Source organism: Carcharodon carcharias, chromosome 2 (genome assembly GCF_017639515.1).
Source record: "Carcharodon carcharias isolate sCarCar2 chromosome 2, sCarCar2.pri, whole genome shotgun sequence".
In the NCBI taxonomy this organism is placed as follows: domain Eukaryota; kingdom Metazoa; phylum Chordata; class Chondrichthyes; order Lamniformes; family Lamnidae; genus Carcharodon; species Carcharodon carcharias.
The window spans coordinates 13,520,205-13,545,619 of NC_054468.1; the positions used below are offsets into that span (position 1 = coordinate 13,520,205).

At 41.6% G+C, this 25,415-nt stretch overlaps 1 protein-coding gene across 8 annotated transcripts in view; it reads right to left on the reverse strand.

The window, feature by feature from the left end:
* Nucleotides 1–25,415, reverse strand: part of phc3 (polyhomeotic homolog 3 (Drosophila)) — a 199,644-nt gene that overhangs the window by 159,063 nt on the left and 15,166 nt on the right. For all 8 annotated transcript variants that reach the window (XM_041208147.1, XM_041208172.1, XM_041208163.1 and 5 more), the window contains exon 3: nt 11,867–11,965. The gene's annotated coding sequence lies outside the window, so the exon portion shown is untranslated. The remainder of the gene's footprint in view (nt 1–11,866; nt 11,966–25,415) is intronic.

Sequence of the window (25,415 nt, forward strand, 5' to 3'; positions counted from 1 at the left end):
GAGTTCCTGATCTCATAGTTTTACTGTGTAACCGGTTTTAAACATTTTTCTAAATCTTGGCAAATATTGTACTGTGCAATTTTTTTGTACATTCTAGATGTTTCATTTACAAATATATTCAACCTGTTTTCTTAATAAATGACACTGAGGAAAAGCTGTTCTTTTGAAATTACTGAGTGAATGAGTAGCAGTTCCTTCACTGGAGGGATGAGCAATCATTCTTAGCTTATCAACCAATAATTTAATCAAGCTTAAATATTTGCACTCTGAAAATAATGAATAGGAAAGAATGGTTAGAATTTAATACTCTGCTCTTAAAAACCATGAGAGTAAAGTTACAGCGACTGCTATAACTCATGCTGCCCAGCTTCACTTTGGCTATTGCTGGGTGTCTTTTGGACATTGATTGCCAGTGTACTTTTTGTAATCTGATGCATTATTCGCTTTGCACTGGACTGCAGTAAAACTATGGATTCACCATAAACTGTTGTCCCAAACAACTTTGGATTTAGATACCATCTTTAATGTAAAAAAAAAGTCTCAAGGCACTTCACAAGAGCAAAGCAAAGCAAAATTTAATACTGAGTTGCAAAGCAATATTAGGGCAGATGGCTAAAAGCTTGGTCAAAGTAGGTGTGTTTTAACAGTGTCTTAAAGAAAGAGAGGTGGAGATATTTAGGGAGGGAATTCCAATGTTGAGGGCCTAGTCAGCTGAAGGCACAGCCACCAGTAATGGAGCAATTAAAATCAAAGATGCACAAGAGTTCAAAACTAGAGGAGTGCAGATATCTCCGAGGGTTGTGGGACTGGAGGGGATTACAGAGGTAGTGAAAGATGAGGCCATGAATGGATTTAAAAACAAAGATGAGAATTTTAAAATTGAGTCTGTCACACACTGTGTACTGAGGTAATTTCCATTCCTGCTGTGGGCCCATTCTCCTTGGTAGTACATGTTTAGTGATAGAGATATAAGCCTTCTGGAGCTTATTTTTGCAACCTGTAGCAATTCTCCATGTCAAGAATGGAGGCTTGTAAAAAAAAACTTATGAAGTTTGGCACCATTATCTTGTGAAAGAATGTTGTAAGCTATCCTGTCACTTTTTGTTTCTAAAGCTTTTGTTGAATTAATTGAATCCAAATGCAATTTTCTTATTTTGCAGTCTGTTGCAATATAGGGGCTTGAGGTACAGTGGATTCATTTATTTATTTCCTTAAAAGGCCAAGGAAGCAAGAATGTTTACAGCTTTGAAGTTTTACCTTTTGGTGCATATGAGTGAGTTGTACATAAGGATTCCTGAGGTCCAGGCCTATAAAACATTAAACTGAGCAGCTCTCTGCACAAGAGGAATAGAACAGATGACAAATGTTTGAGGAATTTAAACATTGCTATTATTTGCAATTGGTGTGGCTTTAGCCCAAAGCTGTGATACTTCCATCACTGCTATGGAAAGAGTGTATGCCTGCCAACTACTGGTAGTGCCACTTCTTCCTCCCCAAAAAACTCAATATTTCCCCACCACCCCCAATCCCCCTCCTGTCACACTGAACAGAAATTTACAGGTCCAAAACCAGTAGCACATCATTTGTATTGGCATGAGTTGCTAACATACATTTTATTTTTAATACTAGCCCAGCTACTTTCTATTCCAATCTAAAAGTATGCCACAGGTACATCTTTGAATTTCACAAGCTTTAAATAAAACTCCACTGTCAAAAAAAATGCTACTCAGGTTTGAAGAAATCCCTTATTATCCCTGTTAAATTCCCTCTGGTATACTTCCCTTAGCCCTCAATTAACACCACTAAAACATACTTGTCATTTATCTCATTGGTGTTTGTGGAGCCTTGCTGTGTGCAAATAGACAGTTGCTTTACATAAATTATTACAGCGGCTACACTTCAAAGGCAATTAGTTGTAAAGCATGATGGGGCATCCAGGGATTGTAAAAGGTATTACATAAATGCAAGTTTTTTTAAGACATTGGAATTCTATGTCAAACTTTGCATTGAATAAGAAATTGGCTGAAATAAAGGAAGCAGGACATGATGGCTGTCCTAAGGATGATTGCTGAGTCCCTTCCTATTTTCAGTTGCCTCTATTCAGAAACTCAATTTAGTATCTGCAAAATTACATGTGTCACATGACACTGTCACATGAGTTGGGACTTGTCCATAACTTTTATTGAAAGATCTAATAAAAATTTTAATACTCTCATGAAACCTCATCCCACCCGTGGATGAGGCTTCATGCTTTTTCTGAAGCCCGCCAGGGCCCCCAGCCTGCCCCCCAACCTTAAGGTTGGATGGACAGGTCCATTAATTACCTTAATTAGTTTTTCAATGGCCTCAGTAGGCCGTTGACAGGTCAGCGGGCACACAGCTGACTTGGCTGCGCTCCCGCTGACCTGAAAATGGAAATGACATGGGGTGACATCGGGAGCTCCACCCAATGTCATCCCGCGTCATTTTACATGTCGGCGAGCGGGCCCTGCCCATAAAATCATAGTCAGAGTTTTAAATCACGGAAAGAGGCCCTTCCGCCCATCATGTCCATGCCAGTCATCAAGCCCCCTACCTACTCTAATCTCATTTTCTAGCACTTGGCCTATAGCCTTGTATGTTATGGCATTTCAAGTGTTCATCTAAATACTTCTTAAATGTTGTGAGAGTTCCCGCCTCTACCACCCTTTCAGGCAGTGAGTTCCAGATACTCCACCACCCTCTCAGTGGGAAAAAACTCCTCAAATCCCTCTAAACCTCCTTTGCCTTACCTTAAATCTATGCCCCCTGGTTATTGACCCTTCCACTGAAGGGAAAAGTTTCTTCCTATCTACCCTATCTATGCCCCTCACAACCTTGTACACCTCAATCAGGTCTCCCCTCAGCCTTCTCTGCTCTAAGGAAAACAACCCCAGCCTATCCAGTCTCTCTTCACAGCTGAAACACTTCAGCCCAGGCAGCATCCTGGTGAATCTCCTCTGCACCCTCTCCAGTGCAATCACATCCTTCCTATAGTGTGGCGACCAGAGCTGCACACAGTACTCCAGATGTGGCCTAACTAACATTTTATACAGCTCCATCATAACCTCCCTGCTGTGGTATTCAATGCTTTGACTAACAAAGGAAAGTATCCCATATGCCTTCTTAACTACCTTATCTACATGTCCTGCTGTCTTCAAGGATCTATGGACATGCACACCAAGGTCCCTCTGATCCTCTCTACTTCCAAGGGTCCTACCATTCATTGTGTACTCCCTTGCCTTGTTCGTCCTTCAAAAATGCATCTACTCACGCTTTTCCAGATTAAATTCCATTTGCCACTGTTCCACCCATCTGACCAGCCATAGAAAAGTTACAGCACAGAAGGAGGCCATTCGGCCCATCTTGTCCATGCCAGCCTGAGGACACCCAGGTGCCCATCTATATCGTCCTGTAGTCTAAGACTTTCCTCCTCGCTATTTACCACACCATCAATTTTTGTGTCACCTGTGAACTTACTGATCATGCCTCCTACATTCGTGTCTAGATCATTAATATACAGTACAAACAGCAAGGGACCCTACGGTATGCCACTGGACACAGGCTTCCAGTCACAAAAACAAACTTCGACCATTACCCTCTGCCTCCTGCCACTAAGCCAATTTTCGATCCAATTTGCCAAATTGCTCTGGATCCCATGGGCTCTTCCATGTGATAGTTTTCTTGATCACGTGTGGTTGTTCTATTCACATTCCTTTATTCCCTTTTCTCTTCAATCATCTATCTAACATATTGTTTAATGCTGACAGGCCCCTGCTTTCATTCAAACTCTAATGGTGTATTTCCCAAGCCTCACATATTCCAATGATGAACATCAGAAATGGTGTTGAAGTAATTTGGAGAGAGTCAGAGAGATCTGGGCAAAATAGTAGACCCTGACAATGAGCATATCCAGTCATTGCAGAGAATCTATTAACAATAATTTGGATTTATGTAGCTCCTTTAATGCACCTTGTGGTGCAGTGTGTAGCACCCTGCCTCTGAGCCAGAACCTCCTTGTTCGAGTCTCAATCCAAGACTTGATGACCTGGGAAGGTGCATTTATAACGTGACCAAACAGGTTGAGTATCGACTTGTAAATCGTTCCAACATATTTCTATGGCAGATGGTAACAGTAGGAGAGATTTCTGGTCATCCATGTGATGGAAAGAATTTGGAGCCTCAACCATCACTATCCATAACACCAGGTGACAACATACATGTAAAAGTGTATGTTGCCACAGCAACTCTGACTACTTGGAGGGGCCAATAGGCTAAGTTGGCTATTGACAGCTGGCGTGGATCAGACTGATTCAATTCCTGTTCTGGCTGCGGTGGATTTGGGACATGTCTCCTTGCCCCACCCATAGTGGAGATTGTGGAACTGTGGGTCAGACCTGTCTTTGGGCAGAGAACTGAATAAGAATGTAATTAAACAGCCTAAGGAGTTAGACAGAAATTAATGAAGAGCTAAAGAAGGAGGCAGTAAGACAAGTGACCAAATGCTTAGTCAAGCTGCTAGATTGTAAGTAGTGTCTTAGAGGAGAAGAAAGAGAGATGGAGAGGAAATGAAGTTTGGGGGGGAAACTTCAGAGCTTAGCACCTAGATGGCAAAAGGCATGGTTGCTAATGATAGAGCAAAGGCAGTGGAGAATGCACAACAGGCCTGAACTGGAGGAATACCATATTCGTGGAGGTTTGTAGAGCTGGAGGAGGTTATGAAGATAGGAGGAGCAAGGCCATGAAGAGATTTCCCAAGTTCTGGGAATGGTGTAGGGAACAGTATTAATGCTGACCCCTAGTGTAAGAAGAGTGACTTACAGTAATTATTTGTAAAACTTACACTTCAGCCTTGAACAAGGAATAAGAGGTGACATAATCGACCCGTATACAATATCAGATGCAAAAGAATTGTTTCAACTTGAAGCATAACTACAAAATAAAGAAGCATTGGTAAAAACTGCCAATTCAGGACTGATGTCAGAATGTACCTTTGCACAAAATGAGTGATTACTAACTAGATTGGATCTTCTTGGTAGGGTGCTAGAAGCAAAACACTCAAATCATTCAAGACACAGTTAAATGCTTTGAAATAGGAAACTATGAATGTTTGTGAAACATTGGGCCAATGGTCTTGCTTACAAAATAACTGTTTATATGAAGCTCTTCATTTCCTGCCCAGAATCTGGCATTCTCCAACCAAATTACATTTTTCATCTTTGGATATAAGTTAGTTAAGCCAGGATGAAAAGAAAATGATGATTGCAACAAATGGCAAATGCAGCAAGCACCTCCAATCAGCCAGTTTCCCAAATCCAATCTACTTGAAAAATAGCTCAGTTAGTAGCACTCTTGGCTCTGAGTCACAAGGCTGAAAGTCGCTGGGCAGAACTGAGGGGGTGCTGTTCTGTCAGAAGGGCCATCTTTGGATGAGATGTTAAACCAAGGCCCTACCTGCCTGCGCAAATGGATGTAAAAGATCCCACGGCACTATTTTGAAGGTGAGCAAGGGAAGTTATCCTGGTGTCCTGGCCAACATTCATCCCTCAGTCAACATCACAAAGAACAGATTATATGGTCACATTGTTGTTTATGGGAGTTTGCTGTACACAAATTGATGTGACTGCGCTTCAAAAGTACGCCATTAGCTGTAAAGTGCTTTGAGATATCCAGTGATCATGATAAGTGCCAGATAAATGCAAGGCAAGTCTTTCTTTTTTCTTTGAGATAAGGAAACTCCACCCTCACACCATGGGGGAATAGATATCACGATCAAAGTTGTTTGCAGTTGAATACAAACGAAAACAAAATCTTTCTAAGCCTTGAATATTGACCCTAATTTATTTTGCAATGGAGAGGCTCTCAGATTGCATTTGTGGCAATAACGAATCAAACAATTGCCAGTTAAAAATATCTTTCTAAATGCCTAATGTAATTCACAATTTCTAACCTATCAATAATATTAGAAGGGCAGTTTTGAATAAAGAAGTTCATACATTTGTAAAAGCAAAAAAACTGTGGATGCTGGAAATCCAAAACAAAAACAGAAACAGAAATACCTGGAAAAACTCAGCAGGTCTGGCAGCATCGGCGGAGAAGATATTTCACCCCTTTCTTATTTTTACTTAGTTCTGTTGAAGGGTGATGAGGACTCGAAACGTCAACTGTGCTCTTCTCCGCCGATGCTGCCAGACCTGCAGGTCTTTCTGTTTCTGTTTTCATACATTTGTGTCTGGCTTCATTGTTGACTCTGGCAAGAATGAAGTAACTCACCCTGGTTGGGTTTTGGCTTCAGCATATAACTATTAGGGCAGCATTTTTAGATCAGCGTTCGGACATGTGCCCAGCCGGATCGGCTGCAAAATCACACAGGATCACATTGGGCGCGCATCCCAATGTCCTCCAGCGCTCATGCGATATTTCAGTCGACGGGCACATGCCTGCTGACAATTAAGGCAATTAAAATTGTGATTGTCTCCGACTTTTTGTGGTCCGTCCAATCTTACAGTTGGCGGACGGGCAAATCGGCCAGGCGGCCTTTGCATTTTTCATGAAACCTTATCCAAGGGCGGGATGAGGTTTCTGTTATTAAATGAAAAAAAAAACCGTCTGGACAGAATTTTTATCATATATATGTTCAGGTGACTGATTCTGATGCGTGAACATTTTTTTCCAGATTTTAAAAACTTCATTTAATGGTTTTTAAGTCTTCAGCTCCCTGAGGCAGCTCTCTGCCTTCAGGGAGCTTTCATTCAATGCTCGCCCGCGCTCTCACTTACGCCAGTGCCCACCCTCTTCCCACCCCCACCCCGGCATGTGCTTCACACTGGCTGGATGTTAATTGGCTAGCCAGCGTGAAATCGTGGTCGGGGGCTGATCACAGCCAGCGGTCTGCTTCCCAACTGCTCCCGGGTCCACTGATTGCTCCCGCCCGCCAACCTGAAAATTCAGGCCTTAAAATACTTAAGATAGCTGAGAGGTAAACTACATTTGGCATCTTATAAATGTAAATGTAACTGATACAAGTCCAGTCCAGTCCCTGTGCATGCAGATCAATCTGATATCTTATAATATGAATGTTGAAAAGTTTGAGAGTACATTCTGGCTAATGGGTGTGTTTCATAGTAAATATCATGACAACACCCATAAACTAAGCCTCCTGTTAGCATTATTGAGTTTTTTAAAAAAAAGAAATACAGCAAAGTTTAAGGCAGTTAAGAAAATGTTTTTCTCTTATGCTTTCGCCAAATACTATATGACACTGAGTTGAAGCTAAGTGTTTTAATTTTAATCTTTTTAAAATAACTAATTGGTTGTTGTGCCACATGATGAATTTGTGGCTTTGGAGATGTGGTTTAGCAGTTACCCTGTAGCCAGCAACTCCCAGATGAGCTCATGGAATGTAGAAATGCCTCCACTAGGTTACAATGTGGGTTGGGGGATGCAGAACGGCAGATTTGGCAGCAACTATTGAGAAAAAACAGCTCATCATAGCTCCCAAATTGATAATGGAACAGGAGTTATGAGTCCTTGGCCTTACTGATTTAAAGCCTGGTTCATTTTTGAACCCTTTGATTTCAATTTCCTCAGCAATTTTTTTTATCTACAACAGCTGAAAATTACAATAAGAGAACAAAAACAATAAATTTATTGTACCTCTTCACAACTGCAAGTGATGGTGGCAGGAGATGTCTCCTTGGATTAGAAGCTTGCTAAAACTAAGAAAAAATAATTATCCTTTAACCAATTACATACCTTCCCACTGAAAAGTAAATGCTTCACATTCCTGCTGTCTTGTGTATCAACATTTCTGATGTTCAAGTTGACTCCATAGGATTGCCAGCATGTGTCTTATGAGCAGATTGAATGCAATTTAATTAAGGATATGTAATTGATTCACCAAAGAATCTCTGACTGATAACCAGAGTTAAACATATATGCCACTGATGAGAAGGTAGCTTCAAACTTATTAATACATCAAAATAAAAATACTAAACTCCAGTTTTCATTCAATGGTGCTTTCTCTGGCTGCAATTTTTTCTATTATTTCACAGGATGTGGACATCATTGGCTAGGTCAACACTTATTACCCATCTCCAGTTGCCATTGGGAAGATGGTGGTGAGCCACCTTCTTGAACCACTGCAGTCCATGGTACACCCACGGTGCTGTGAAGAATGGAGTTCCAGAATTTTGAACCAGTAACAGTGAAGGAATAGTGATAGAGTTCCAAGTTGTTATGGTGCATGGCTTGGGGAATTTGCAGGTGATAATGTTCCCATGCATGCTCTCCTTCTGACCCTTTACAACTCCTTGTAGGTGATCAATCTTTCGAAGCATAACCCTCATGAATTCCTTCTTTGACAGCTATTTCCAAAGGAATTCTGCCTTGGAAGATCTTCATCGAGGAACCCCCTCAGAGTCTCTGTTTTTAGCCCTTAAATTACTATTACCTCATCTCAAGTTGGGCTCATTGTAACTTGACAATTGGTCAATTTTATTACTGAATTAATCTGATTGGGTCCCAATTATTACAGTCACCAACGTGCTCATTAACCCAGACAAGGATACAATGGAGCTGTTTCACAGCGCCATCCTGTCTGATTTTGGACAATTGTCTATTCATGCAATTTCAACCTTCTGGTTGGTAGAGGTTATGGGTTCAGAAGGTGCTGTTGAACAGCACCTTGACAAGTTGCTGCAGTGCATCTTGTACATATTGCTGCCACTGTGTCGGTGGTGGAGGGAGGGAATGAATGTTTAAGGTGGTAGATAGGGTGCCAAACAAGTGCACTGCTTTGTCCTGGATGGTGTTGAGCTTCCTGAGTGTTGCTGGAGCTGCACTCACCCAGACAATTGGAGAGTATTCCATCACACTCCTGACTTGTGCCTTGTAAATGGTGGCAGGCTTTGGGGAGTCAATAGGGTGAATTACTCATTGCAGAATTCCCAGCCTCTGGTCTGCACTTGTAGCCACAACATTTAAATGGTTAGCCCACTTCAGTTTATGGTCAATTGTGTCCCCCAGGCGAAAAACAGAAAGTGCTACAAAAATTCAGCAGGTCTGGCAGCATCCATGCAGGGAGAAACAGAGTTAACATTTTGAGTTGAATGACACTAGTTCATAACCTTCAGGATAGTTGTTTGGTAGTACAAAACTTGAGTATTGCTGAAAAAAATAGACTTTTTTTGTCAAAGCTTTTCGTCTTGCACTTATCAGGACAATTCACAAGAAAATACCAATGTATGCCCAAACAAATGGTGTTGCCATGGGATCTCCTCTATGCCCAGCATTTCACAAACACCATGAGAAATGTGTCTTCAATGTAATGACACCCAATCTCCTACCCCTTGCATATTTCCGATATGTGGATGATACGTTTGCTATATTTAAATGCACAGCTGCAAACATTTGAGCAACAGGTGAAACTAGCTGTTTCACGCTTCTACTATGCAGTAGCAACACAAGAGGTATTCACCACTAACAAGATGCTGCCATCAAACTATAAAAGTGTTCTGCCTATCACACAAATGAGTAATGTGGTGTATGAATTTTACTGGCAGTGTGATGCAAGGTATGTAGACCAAACATTGGCAGATCGTATCAAACAGCATGTCCCTTCCGCTGTTCGCAATGGGCAAGGTGCGTACCATTCCCAACTAGCCCAGGCTTGCAAAATTCAAAACACAGTGTGCAACATTAGATGTGATTCCACGATTGAACAACATTTGCTAAATAATCCTCACTGTGCTAAGAATTATGCTGACAACCAATTTACGATTGCCAGTCAGGCTCGCAGTGTAGCACATTTGCATGTACTGGAAGCTACGTATATTAAGACAAGGGGCTCCGTTCTTTGCAGACAGAAAGAACATGTACACCCATTTCGCCTGTTTCAGCTAAACAAAATAAGTGACAGCCATTCGCTGACTCATTCCTCAGGGCAATTCCTTGGTCAATCAGGGCCAAGCTGCCTGATTTAAATTGCAAACAATGCTTGGCAGTTAACTCAGTCATCATTAACTGGTGCATTCTCCATGGCAACACCTCTACCAATCAGGGTCCACTTGCCAACCAATCAGCACTCTCTCTTCATACAGTATAAATATATTGTTTTGCCTGATATTGGTATTTTCTTGTGAATTGTCCTGATGAGTGCAAGCTGAAAGGCTTTGACAAAAAATGTTTCTTTTCTTTCAGCAATATTCAACCCCAGGATGTTGGTACTGGAGTTTATTTGCTTGTTTACCTTATTTTGACCTTTCCAACCCCAAAATAAAATTATTTGATTCTGAAGAACCTATACAAATAGTGTAAAATTTGATGTAACTGCTTCACTTAAATATGCAAATATAGGGAAATGGGTTGTCTCTCGCCATGAATCTGTCGAGAGCTTCCTAATCAATGGAAAACAACTTGGTGGTGAGCAAGAGCAAGGTAATTGACACCAAAAAGCATGAAAATATGCTCCTTTAGTAGCTCAGTCATTTACTGCACCAAACGGACCAACAGATGGCAGGTTCAAATCTCTTCTGTTTTGATCTTGGCTGAGTCTGTGGAAAAGCTGTCTCTCGATTAGAAGGGACAAAATCAGCAGACATAGTTGCTTTCCCTGATCCCATATCCAGTGACCACTGCTGGAAGTACTGAGTTGTGAACGTCAGATAAGACTTGGCTGTGATGTCTCCGTTTGGTCCTATACCCTGTCAGCATGCACTATTCAGGATCACATATGAATAGTAGTCATTAACTAATGATAATGAGCCCCAGAGGAACCATAGCCCTACAAGGAATTGGCACTTATAAGAGGGTAGAGATCCGAAAAGAAATGTAAGAAAAGTCAGAGTTGACAAACGGCCAATTAATTGACCCTTAGAATCACATTGCTGATTACATATCTATTATTATTTTGAATAATCACAAGATTACAGCCTTTATCTTTCTTGGTAGATTATTCCGAATGGTTTTTCCTGATACTTGCTCTAAATTTACTTTTCAGTAATTTCTATTGATGTTCTCTGGTCATTGTTGTTGTGATTTGGGTGCTCTCCAAATATATTTTCTCACAAAGAGCAAAAATCATAGCAGGTGCCAGCACAGGCACCCCATCAACTGTACCATGACCTTTTGTGAGAAGTAATCTGGACACTGCTGTGCTCAGGATAAACCCCTCATGCTGCTTTTAAATTCACTGCATATGGAAGAAAGATGTCTCTTATACTCTTCAATTGACTGAGAAATAATGGAAAGAAGGTGCATTTATACAGCACATTCCTTCACTTCATGATGTCCCATAGAGTTTCATAGCCAGTTAAGTATTTGCATGTGGGTAATGCATTTAGGAAGGACGCAAGAGGAAAAGAGAATAAGAGCAGGGAGGCTATGCTCACCTGGACAAAGCACTAGTTAGACCGCAGCTAGAGTATTATGCACAGTTCTGATCACCCCGTTACTAGAAGGATGTGATTGTATTAGAGAGAGTACAGAAGAGATTCACAAAGATGTTGCCAGGAATGGAGAATTTTAACTACGAGAAAAAATTGGATAGCCTGTGTTTGTTTTTGTTGAGGGGGGATGTAATTGAGGTTTCTAAAATTATGAGAAGCCTAATAAAATGGATAGGAAGGACCTATTTCTATGAGCAGAGGGGTTTAATAACCAGGGGGCCTAGGTTTAAAGTAATTGGTGGAAAAATTAGGGGAAATTTCTGAAAATTGTTTTCATCCAGAGGGTGGTCGGGGTCTGTAACTCACTGCCTGAAAGGGTAATAGAGACAGAAACCCTTATCACATCTAAAAAAAACACTTGGATAGGCACTTAAGGTGCTGTACTCTATAAGGTTACATACCAAGGGTTTGAAGGTGGGATTAGACTAGATAACTGTTGATCACATGATGAATGGCCTCTTTCCGTGCTGCAAATCTTCTTATGTTTTGAAGTGTGGTCACTATGGAAGGTAGATAAATAAAGCTGATAATTTTGAACACAACAAAGTTCCACAAGCAGCAAATTATCAACCAGATAAACTATTTTAGTGACGCAGGTAGGAGGATAAATTTTGACCAGGCCATTGGGGAGAACTCCTCTGCTCTTAATCAGATAGTGCTCACTTGAAAACATCGCATCTGAATTAACAGTAACTCCAACAGTGCAGCACCTCCTCATCAATGTGTTAAACTCTCAGGCTAGATTATACGATCAAGTCTTTGGTTTGAACTGATTATCCTTGGACTTCACAGATAGAGCTTCATGACTGAGCCAAGACTTATGCTTCAAATACCTCCTGACAGGCTATTTATTTCAGGCTACAAACAACAATCAAAATTATTAAGAACAACTTAATACAGAATTGAGATTAAACAAAACAGATTTCACAAAGTTATAAATTTGTTTGGTGCAGTTAGTAGCACTCTCACTTGAGTTAAAAGGCTATGAGTTCAATTCCAAGCCGTGACTTGAACATTTAGCCTTGGCTGACACTTCTGTGCAAGGGCATATTATTGTAGGGTGCACTCTTTCAGATGAGACATTAAACAGAGGCTTTGTTTTTTTTGCACTATTTAAAAAAGACTGAAAAGCATCCCTTGATGTCCTGGCTAAGACTGTTCTCTCAATCAATAACACCAAAAACAGTTGTCCTGATCACCCTAACATTTGCTGTTTGTGGGACCTTGTGCACAAATTTGCTTCTGCATACCTGACGGTCACTTCATTTCATGAGAAGGTGATACACTGAAAGTGATCCTTCAGTTCCTCTTTCAAAGCAACATAAGTAAAATATTTATTAGCAGGAGGTGATGGATGGGCTATACATTGATAAAGAGGAGGGATTAGAAAGATTGGCTGTACTTAAAGTTGATAAATCACCAGGCTAGATCAGATGCTTCAGAGGATACTGAAGGAAGGATTGCAGAGGCACTGGCCATAATCTTCCAATCCTCTTTAGATATAGTTGTAGTGCCAGAAGACTGGAGAATTACAAATGTTACACCCATGTTCAAAAGGGTGTAAGGGTAAGTCCAGTAACTACAGGCCAGTCAGTTTAACTTTGGTGGTAGGAAAGCTATTAGAAACAATAATCCATGATAAACGCTTTGACAAATGTGGATTAATTAAGGAAAGCCAGCATGGATTTGTTAAGAAAAAATCTTGTTTACCTAATTTGATTGGATTTTTTGATGAGGTAACAGAAAGGGTTGATGAGAGTAATGCGGTTGATGTGGTGTATATGGATATCCAAAAGGCATTTAATAAAGTGCCACAAAGCAGGTTTGTCCATGAATAAAAGGGACAGTGACAGCTTGGATGCAAAGTTGGCTGAGTGACAGGAAACAGAGTATTAGAATCACAGAATCACACAGTGCAGAAGAGGCCCTTCGGCCCATCGAGTCTGCACCGACGCGTGAGAAACATCTGACCGACCTACCTAATCCCATTTACCAGCACTTGGCCTATAGCCTTGATGTTATGACATGCCAAGTGCTCATCTAGGTACTTTTTAAAGGATGTGAAGCAACCCACCTCCACCACCCACCCAGGCAGTGCATTCCAGACTGTCACCACCCTCTGGGTGAAAATGTTTTTCCTCACATCCCCCTAACCCTTGAACTTGAACCTCACCTTGAACTTGTGTCCCTTTGTGACTGACCCTTCAACTAAGGGGAACAGCTGCTATCCACCCTGTCCATGCCCCTCATAATCTTGTACACCTCGATCAGGTCGCCCTTCGGTCTTCTCTGCTCCAACAAAAACAACCCAAGTCTATCCAACCTCTCCTCATAACTTAAATGTTTCATCCCTGGCAACATCCTGGTGAATCTCCTCTGCGCCCCCTCCAGAGCAATCACATCCTTCCCATAATGTGGCAACCAGAAATGCACACAGTACTCCAGCTGTGGCCTCAGCTCGGTTCTATACAATTCCAACATGACCTCCCTACTTTTGTAATCTTTGCCTTGATTGATAAAGGCAAGTGTCCCATATGCCTTTTTCACCACTCCACTAACATGTCCCTCCGCCTTCAGAAATCTATGGACACACATGCCAAGGACCCTTTGTTCCTCAGAACTTCCTAGTGTCATGCCGTTCATTGAATACTTCCTCGTCAAATTACTCTTTCCAAAGTGTATCACCTCACACTTTTCAGGGTTAAATTCCATCTGCCACTTATTTGCCCATTTGACCATCCCGTCTATATCATCCTGTAGCCCAAGACACTCAACCTCACTGTTAACCACCTGGCCAATCTTTGTGTCTTCTGCAAACTTACTAATTCTACCCCCCACATAGTCATCTATGTCGTTTATATAAATAACGAACAATAGGGGACCCAGCACAGATCCCTGTGGTATGCCACTGGACACGAGATTCCAGTCACTAAAGCAGCCTTCTGTCATCACCCTCTATCTTCTACAACTAAGCCAATTTTGAATCCACCTCATCAAATTACCCTGAATCCCATGTGCATTTGCCTCCTTTATAAATCTCCCATGTCAAACACTTTGCTGAAATCCATATAAACTACATCAACTGCACCACCCTCATCTACACACCTGGTCACCTCCTCAAAAAATTCAATCAAATTTGTTGGGCATGACCTCCCTCTGACAAAGCCATGCTGAATATCCCTGATCAAACCTTACCTCTCCAAGTGGAGATAGATTCTCTCTTTCAGAATTTTCTCCAATAGTTTCCCACCACTGACGTGAGATTCACTGGTCTGTAGTTCCCTGGCTTATCTCTACAACCCTTCTTAGATAGCGGAACCACATTAGCTGTTCACCAGTCCTCTGGCACCTCCCCCATGGCCAAAGAGGAATTAAAAGTTTGGGTCAGAGCCCCTGCGGTCTCCTCCCTTGCTTCCCTCAGCAGTCTGGGACACAAATCATCCGGGCCTGGAGATTGGTCCACTTTTAAGCCTGCCAACACCTCCAATACCTTGTCACTCCCGATATCAATTTGCTCAAGAACCTCGCAGTCTTCCTCCATGTGTTCCATACCTTCATCCTCTTGGGTGAAGACAGATGTGAAGTATTTGTTCAACACTCTACCGATGTCCTCTGGCTCCACCCCTAGATTGCCCCCTTGGTCCCTAATGGGCCCTACTCTTTCCCTGATTATCCTCTTCCCATTGATATACTTATAGAATATCTTGGGATTTTCCCCACTTTTACCAGCCAGAGCTTTCTCATATCCCCTCTTTGTTTTCCTAATTGCTTTCTTAAGCTCCACCCTGCACTTTCTGTACTCCAATAATGCCTCCGCTGATTTGCTCCCCTTGTACCTGCTGAAAGCCTCTCTTTTACTTCTCATCGTATCCTGAATATCTCTGGTCATCCATGATTCTCTAGGCTTGTTACTCCTTCCTATCACCCTAGAGGGAACATGTTGAACCTGTACCCTCCCCATTTCCTTTTTGAATGCCCCCCACTGCTCTTCTGTAGATTTCCCTACAAGCAGCTGTTCCCAGTCTACCTTGGGTAGATCCTACCTTATTTTACTAAAATCCGCTTTCCCCAATCCAAAAATTTTTTTTGCAACTTATCTATTTCTTTGTGCATAACAAGCTTAAATTGTACCATGTTGTGGTTGCTATCACTAAAATGCTCCCCCACCACCACCTCAGCCACCTGTCCGGCTTCGTTCCCCAGAATTAGGTCCAGCACTGCGCTGTCCCTTGTTGGGCCTGCACTAAATGTGCACAGACAGAAGCTCAAAATGTGGCAAAAGAGCATCATGCTTCAGCAATGCATTCCCTGGAATTGATGCTGCAGGCTGTAACTTCCTACAAGGAGAATTTGTTTCCACTGACATAAGGAAAAAGGCAGCCACCAAAAACAAGCAGTCAAGGCTACAAGAAGTATTTGAGGTCAACAACAAGAGTGTGGTGCCTCGCTGCTGAACACATTGCCTGAAGAGAATTAATTACTTAGCGAGACAGGAAAAGTGAATGGCCTGGCACGTTCAAATACAAACCCCCTCACTCTACTTTTCCAAAGGTCTCAGGCACATCACTCTTCATACCAGCACACCCTGAAGCTGCACCCATCTATGTCAAGGCACCTCCTCACATCCCCATCAGACCAGTCACCATTGATCTCACCCTCATTACATTGCAATGTCACATCTACTCTGCCACAAAATGTTGTCCTTCCATCCTCTCAAAAAATTCCACAGCTCACATTCATAGGTCTCTTCTTCCTTTCCATGCAGGAGAAGAGAGTATATAAGACCAAGGAGATGCAGAGAACCAGAGGTGGCTGCCCAGTCTTTTCCACTTTGACAGCTGCAGAGTACAAGCTGGAGATAAGCCAGGTGTTCACATGCCTGGCCACTGGAGATAGAGAGATGAGGGTCTTCCATGTTCAACAATGGAGAGTCCCCATTAGAGGGTACAGGATCTTCTAGGCTTTGCTCAACTGAAAGCACATACTGAGCTCGAGGGCTGTCAACAAAGAGGACTACTCTGGAGCAGCAGCAAAAAATGAGAGTGATTCCATCAAGCATTTCCAGCCACACTGCACACAACTGCAGAGAGACTGGAGGAGTCCATCTCTAGTACAAGTGCCACATTATCAGGCTGACACCTTATTAAGAATTGGGGAAAGCCTGGCCTTGGCTGTTCAATACCTCAGTGAAGTGTGGCAAAGTGCTCTCTAGCTTTTGATTAGCAGTGAAGTGAGGATGGACCTGGAGAAACGGTGCATGGAAGTGACAACTCTATTCAGAGCACTTCCACTTCTGACCCCACCACCCACGCTGCCTCCTGTTCTAATGGCAGAGTCTTCCCTCACACAAGTATAGGTGAGGCAGTCTATGGCAGGGTCCACACAGGCTCCAAAGCCCACAGGATTTTTAAAAAATTCATTCACAGGATATGGGCTTCGCTGGCTGGGCTAGCATTTATTGCCCATCCCCAGTTGCCCTAGAAAAGGTGGTGATGAGTTGCTTTCATGAACCGCTGCAGTCCATGCACATTTGAGCAAAGCAGGGAAACAAACAGCCTGGATTTATTGCTGCTGAAGCCACAGGGGCTGCAGAATGTAGTAATAGAAAAAGGAAAATAAGGACTTGTGGTTGCACAAGTGGATTCACTTGAATGTTTAAACACAGTGCTACACTGTCGCAGTACTGTTTCATGTTTATGAACCTTTAAAGAGTTTTCACCATTCAATAACCTGTCTAGCCCATTTTTGCCTACCGCCTGCCAAATGACCTGCCTTTTGAAGAATGGTAAGACAAGACTTAAAGGCAAGTGTTGGGCGTCAGTGAGGGAGATGAGTTGTTAATTTTGGGTCTGCTTTGTGCTGGGGAAGTCACAGTGGGTTCAGAATTAGTGTGCCAGATGGCTGCATTGCCTCAACTTAACTGAAAAGTGTCTAAATCCGAACATTGAGGGCATCCCTGACAGATCTGTGCACGACTACAGGTACCCTAGGCTTATCAGGCTCCTTGTCCTCCAAAGATGCAGTGCACCCATTACCTACCTCCTCCTGGAGCCCCAGTCCACACTGCTACACAATGTTGTAGAAAGTGCAGCAGACCACTCATGTTTTGAAAATTCTGGCTGGTGCATCATGAAGGGAAACTCCAGATCTGTCCAGGCATCTTGAATCACATCTTCAGCATCTCGACTGCTTGCTCAGTTACAATCTGGTGCCCATATGGTTCCTGGTGTACTTGTTCCGGGCTTCAGTATTTGGAATTCTTACAGGTATCTTCAGAAGATACCCCCTTAATTCCCTTAACTTCAAAAGAGTCATATACTGATTCTGCTTCAAGAAATGAATATCTCTGAGGGGCATAACTGGTGCAGGATGAATGCATCCTGGCTAATCCCTGGAAATCTTGCAGACATCCATGATGATCTTTTGGTCATTGCAGCCCAGCTGATCATCAATAGAATTCGTTTTGGCTGAAGACGACTCCTGGGTGATCTGGGAGCACCCTGATTGATGTGTGCAAACTATAATTCTCTGGGTCAGTGGGAAGCCAGTCAGAACAGAAAGTCTAAGCACCCTCTCATCCTGACTGGCCTCATCAGTTGTGAAGTGTACATAAGTCCCAGTCCTGGCAAAAAAAAAGCCATCTAGCTATCCATAACTTGTGAGATGCACTTGTGGGCAGCAGATTGCAGGTTTCAACAAATATCACCTGCAGATCCTTGGAAGGAGCATGAGGCATAGATATTAAGGCTGTGATGACCTTGACCGCTACAGGTAATATATGTCCACCTGGGCCACGGCAAGGGATCTTCAAACAGGGAACAAATGTCAGCTACCACCTAATAGAAAACTCAGTCTCCTGAGGCACTGGTGTCCAGGAAGCTTATCCTCTGCCTCTATACCCATGTTGCAGGCATCACCTCTACACACATCCCCTCTACCCTGTGGAATGCAGGTGGTTGAGGAAAAGATTGCTCCTGTTGTTCTTGCTGCTCCTTTTGTTCCTCATCTGAGGTCCAAGACAGAGATGGCCCCATCCTGGTCTGAAGGTTGACAGATGGGAAGTGCAGAACAATTGCAAAAATCACCAAAGATAACAGAAATGACCCCCAAGGTATTGGAAATCACCTACAAAGCAATGAAAGCCCATTCTTAGAACAAGTCCTGAGAACAAAAACCTTTCATTCAAGTAAGGAAGCAGGTGTTAGATCTCAGTATTTTAAACATTTTTTGACTGTCAATTGCTCAGCCCCATCAAATTTCACTGTCCTCGTTTTGTTTTCCCCAAGTCCCTGGAAGCATGTGAAACCCATGCACAAACTGTTAAATTGAGAATCCACAGGAATTTCCCACATGCTGCAGTGTGCGCTCTGGTTAAAGACAGAAGTTGGCAGGTTCCTGCCAGCTTTCTGATGGGCTAGCAGTTTCAGCTGTTTTAACTTGCTGCCCTCACAGAAATCCACCCACCTTGACAGATTAAAATTCCCCTGTCAGGCGGGCTGACCTGGCTCCATGAGGACATGACCTACATTGGGAGATTGGAACCAAATTGATTCTCTGCAGTAGACTTGTTATATTCACTCAATAAGGTTCTTTGAGCCTGCTCTGCCATTCAATATGATCATGGCTGAACTCCTACATCAACTCCACTTCACCGCCCTATCCACATTTCCCTTGATTGCCTTAGCGCCCAAAAATCTACCTTGCTCTTGAAGATGCTCATCAACTGAGCATCTAGAACCCCCAGGATAGATAATTCCGAAGAAATTATTTTGAAATTACTTTTGATTTGTGCCAATATTGTACTGATATTCCTTTTGAAGCAGGCGTCTATAAAAGGCAATTATTTCATGATCATTTTAATTTGGAAAATCACATACCTTTAGTGTGCAATGTCAACTGCCAGACTGTAACACACCATACTGATTCCTGAAATCTGGTGATCTACATTAAGCTTTCCAAAGGCATCACAATTATTGTACCAACTGCTACCCAGGTTAGCAGCTGATGCAATAATTGTGAAGCTGTAGATTTGGCAAGAATCCTTTCATGAGTATACCCTAACACTCCCCAGAATCGGGTTCTAAGGTCATCTGAAAACCACTTTGTAGGGTTCATCCATCAATGTCACTTTGCAATTTCATAAAGAAATACGTAGACTTAAACAAAAGTCCATGTAGGTGGTTACACTCCTCAGGAGCAAATAGCTTAGTTCTCATAGTTCTTGAACCTCTTTTCCTTCATCCACCTATGCAATCTGAACTTGATTCTGCATCAGCTATGAACCCTAGAAGTGAATTCCACAGCCTCAAAATTCTGTATGAAGAAGTTTCTCTGGTTCTCTGTTCTAAACTCCATTTTATCTTGTTTTTATGGTTCCTTGCTTTTGGTCCTTCAGTTACGGGAAGCAGACTGTGTTTATGTACCCTGTCCCACCCTTTCATGATGTTAAATGTCCTGCAGATTCTACGTTGTTCAAAGGAAAAATTTCTTACTTTTCAAGACTTTTTGTATTTTTATTTCATCATTGCAGGAAACATCTTACTGAACCTGTGTGGTACCCCCTCCAAAGCCTCAACATCATCCTGTAGCGCAGAGCCCAAAATTAGTTTCTAACTAACAGCTTATTAATTTTTTTTATATAGGATAAATATTAGCCCCGGCTTTTATATTCTTTACATCTTAAGGTAAAAGATAGAATTATATCCTTTTTATATACAGCTGCATCAACCTCTTCTTCTGAAGCATCGCGCTCACTTGCATTCAGACTGTAGTTATTTTTGCATCAGCTCACATTTTCTGGCTTGCAGTTTCATCTGCCACCTTTTATTCCATCTGATCAATGCAGTTTCCCTTTGTCTTCTAAAGGATCAACAATACCTCCTATTTTGGTACTGTCATCAAATTTCAACACAACTCCTTTTAGGCCTAAATACAAATGACTAATATACAGAGTGAACAGAAGTGGCTTAAGAACCAAACCTTGAGGTACATTACTACCCACTTCCAATCATTCTCAAAAAATGCCCTTAACTCCGACTCCGTTTTCTCCTTTCAAACTTATTTTTAATCTAGTGTTATCCTCTCCCTAATTCTATACCATTTAATCTTCTATAGGAAACTCACATGTGGTACCTTGTTAAAGGCTTTCCTAAAATCTATATACACTGCATCTCTCCCATCCCCAAGTCTCCTGCCTCCTCAAAAAAGCCTTTGAGGAGTGTCTAACCTGCCAAGCCCCTTCAGAATCCTGTATATTTCATGTTTCTAGAGATAAATACATAGTTTAGAAATTTCATTCCCCTCTCTCCATTCCTGTCCCAGTGATGAACAGATAATTAAAATCTCTCAGACTTCCCTCTCAAAGCTGAATGTGGATTTCCTCATCCATTTCCTTCCCACTATTTGGAGGTCTGTACCACAATCTGGTATTGTAATGCTGTCTTTTTGACCTCTGGGCTTCAATCATATTGTCTGAATCCATTCCTTGTCTTTACCAATACTCCCTGACAGTTTGTATTTCCTTTTTAATCAATAACATCACTCCACCCTGATTTTTATTGCCTGATTATGCTTATTTTGCACTCTTGTCCTTTTTGCAACCAGGTTCCTGTTAATACTATAAATTCTTGATAATCCTGCAAAATATTTGCTTCCAATTCCTTTTGTTTATTTTGCACATTCTAAATAGCAATATATGCTTGCATTTTTAAATACTGCTCCTTTACAATGACTTATTTGTCTAAGTTGCCCCCTCCCTTCAATTCAGTTCTTTCCCTCCATTATAACTAGTCCATTTAATTTTATTCCCCCAACTCCCTTTCTATCTTGCTAAATTATTTTCTGCTTGAATATTATCTTCATTTATCAGATTATCCTGGTTAATTTTATTTTCCCACCTCCTTCCTGATAATTCAAAAATCCCTTGTCGCTCCTTGTTAACCATTTTTGTAGCCCATCCTGACAGATTAGCTCCCATCTTTCCCAAACTGATGTCAGTGCCTGAAGTATAATTCTCATTCCTGATATAACTCCTTTAACATTGAATTCTCAATCTTCCAGTCCTTCACTACGCTACTCTATTGTAAGTACTGGGAGTAATTATGATATCACCATCCATGAAAGCCTACCATAAAGTGTGTTTACTAAGTTCCCAAATTCATTTTGAAAGGCTTCAGCCCTGTCCTTATCTACACAATTAGCTGCCACATAGACCACAATAAATAGAATGCATATATAACAGAGTATTGGACCAAAGAAAGCAATGACAATAATAAAAACAATTACATGCAAGGCCACTTTTCCTAAATAAAGGCTAACGTACTTGTTGAAATTCTCCAAGCGTATTGCATTTCACCAGTTCAAATACTCTGTTACATACATATATTCCAAAGAACATAATTACATAAAAGTCAATTTTATACCCTACTATATTAAAATATTAGACCCTCAACTGTTAGGCTAAGCTTCAAATGTCAGCTTCAACTGATCACATGAGGGATACCTAAAAGTTTTGCTGGTCTCAGTCAGTCCAAACCAAAAGGTCCCTTTCCAAATTACTCAAGTAAATCTCCTGGGAGGACAGGCCAAAAAAAACAGACAGTTCTTTTTCAGACTGGAAGAAGGCATATGTTGGGCTTCTCTGGGGATTGGTATTAGGACTATTGTTTTTCTTTATTAAATTTCTGTTTATTAACTTTTAACAACAATCATAATGAGTAACAGTGCAAAAAAAGCTTACGGTACATCAATAATTTAAAACACTTCAATTTGGAAGAGAAAGTGAAAAAGAGAAAGGAAGAGAAAAGCAGGCGGAAGAAGAAGAAAAAGGAAAAGACTATTGCTTTTCTTGATCTACTTTAATGATCTAGGATTAAATTTTACAAAAGGGGAGTGTGTATTACCTACCACCCCGGAAGAAATGTTGAACGCCAGTCGACCCATGTTAAACGAGGCTGTCCTGCAGCGATAACACATCTTGGGTGACATGAATGAGATGAGAGTGGTACTTCTGACCCATAATGGGAGGAAGTTCCAATCTTGACAGCTGCTGACTAAACCAACTGGCCAGCAACAAAGTGCCAGAACTCAGTACTGAATGCTGCCGGGACTGCAAGCAGGCCCACAGATGAAGAGGACATGGCCATCGGAGAGTTAAGTCTGGGGTTTTGGACAGGGAAGTATAGGGGAGCCTTGTGAGGGGGGTTAGATGGGTGGGGTGGTTCAGGTTTTGGAGGCCAGGTGGGGCGCGGGGGGGAGGGGGGGGGAACAAAGGGGCATATCATCTTGGGAGGGGGTGCCCACGATACGTACAGGTCCCACACAAATGATATACACACCTTCCTTCCCACCTTTTAAGCAGTTCCTGCCTGCCCACTCACGTCTACCTGGCCACGCCAACCATATTACGGCGTAGGCAGCGTATTATTTGGGTCAATTGTTTTGGTAAAAAGCACAATTGACCCTTAATTCCCTTAATTATTTATTTAAAAATGGTGGACAGGCTGCTGATTTCGGGGGTGGGCAGAAAGATAGTGGGCTTCCCCCAAGCTAAAAACATACCTGTCAGGGGCTGTAAAATCCAGTCCTTAGTCTTGGGTGTGCAGGGCAGATGGTAAAAAATTTGGAAGTGTTGTGAACTGTGAGGAGGATAGTGATAGACTTCAAGAGGACATGGACGGGCTGGAAGGATGCAAAGGCTTTAGAGAGGGTGCTGAAAAATTTATGAGAATGGTTGCGGAGATGTGGATAGATTAGAGAAGCTGGGATTGCTCTCCTTAGAGAAGTGAAAGCTGAGAGGGGATTTGGTAGAGGTGCTCAAAATCATGAGGTGTCTGGAAAGAGTAGATGGGGAGATACTCTTTCCATTGGTGGAAGGGTCGAGAACTAGAGGACACTGATTTAAGGTGACAAAAGGACTAAAGGTGACAATAGGAAAAGCTTTTTTTATATAGCAGGTGAGTGGGATCTGGAACACACTGCCTGAGAGTGTGGTGGAGGCAGATTCAAATATGGATTTCAAAAGCTAATTGGATAATTGTCTGAGGAAGAAGAAAAATGCCAGGATACAGCAAAAGGAGGTGGAAAGGGACTAGCTGAAATAAAAACAGAAAGTGCTGGAGAAATTCAGCCCATTTGCATCATCTGTGGAGAGAGAAACAGAGTTAACATTTCTAGTCCAATATGTTTATTCAAATTGAGTCATATTGGACTTGAAATGTTAACTGTTTCTTGATATTGCCAGGTGGGCTGAGTTTTTCCAGTACTTTCTGCTTTTATTTCAGATCTCTGGCATCTGCAGAATTTTGCTTTTATTATGTGAGTAGCTGAGTTGCTCTTGCAGAGTGCCAGTCAGAACATGATGGGCCAAATGGGTTCCTCCTGTGCTTTAATGAACAATTATTTATTTGGATGTGAAGCACTTCGTGACATCTTGAAGTAAGGAAAGATGTTATATAAGTTTAAGTTCTTTCTTCTATGGGTGACACAGCACTGCATCCTCTGATTACCCCTATCTGAACCGTAGCACAGTAACAAAGGGACCAGATAAACTGGGAAAATTCTCCAGTTTATATCTTTATCATGAAGGTTCTGAGCATGGAGCTGTCAATCAACACTAGCTCCATGCAACCTCAATTAAGTGTCCATTGTAGCATACTCCTACCTATTTTGATGGTTCAGCAATCCCAAACAAATAGCTGTCTCCTCGAAGACTAATAATCACATTTTTAAACAGTTGCACTTTTCTGGATAGACAGAGCATCAAAAAATTTGTTAGTCTGATAATCCTTAACAGATTTATCAAACAAACTGTGGTAGCAAATTGTGAGTAATAGGCCAAAAAGATTTCTCATGCCGTATGCAGTCCATAGCCATGCATAGTTTCCTCAAATATAATTAAACACAACAGAGGAGAATATGAATTCAAGTGTGCAGTGTTTACACAGCTGTAAGCTATCATCAGCAGAAGAAATATCAAAATACAGAATCTTTTATGTAATTAAACAAGACATGGTCAAGCCTTAATGTCCTTAGTGCAATTAGGGACAGCAGCAAATACTATTGTTGCCAATGTCGCCCATATCCAAAAACAATTTAAAAAGATCACCATTCCTTTCTTGACCTAAACTGAAATAATCAATTTGATTTACTTTATTTGTCATTTAATGTTTTATGTACTTTGATGATGGCCCCTCAACTGCCTTCTTTCTAGCTTCTCAGCCTATCTCTTTCACACTAGAAATCAATCTTTATTATAGTTAATCAGATGGAGTACAATTCAATGCACTAGGAAGGCTGCTCCACTTCCACCATATAAACAGCCTATTGTCAAGGCTTAAAGTTCCGCTGTTTTGCATTAATTTATTGACCTTGCGCTGCAGTGAAGGTGGCCTTCGATACTATAATACTGTATTCAGGGAACACATAAAGGTTTGTTACTGAATTTCGCAGAGAACTGATTAAAGGACTCATAGAAAGCTGAGTCAAACAACTGGAATGAATAGAGATAAGTCTGTCAAGGTTGCAAGCCTACTAGACAAATTGGTATGTCATGCTGTCTGAACAAACAACAGTATAACAAATAGAGAAGAGCCTTGAAAAATGCTGATATCAGGAACTTGCCTTTCTTATTTCAATTCAAGTGCTGAGACAAGAATGGTGTGAACAATCTGATGAGAAGTTTGGCTTTGATCAAAACTAATTAAAATATGACCATTATCAGTCCCTCATATATGATGTCTAATTGAATGGCAAATTAGAATGAATTCACAGAAGAGAATTAATTACCTACGCTGGTCAAATAATAGTTTGGTTGGTAAACAGTCTTTGCTTTGTTAATGTCAGACAGGCAGCGTGACCCATTATTCATAGTCATGGGAACAAGGGAAATTTAGAGAGATGTAGCTGGAGATCATTGGCGGGCGTGTGGGGTTAAACCCATGGCCTGATTTT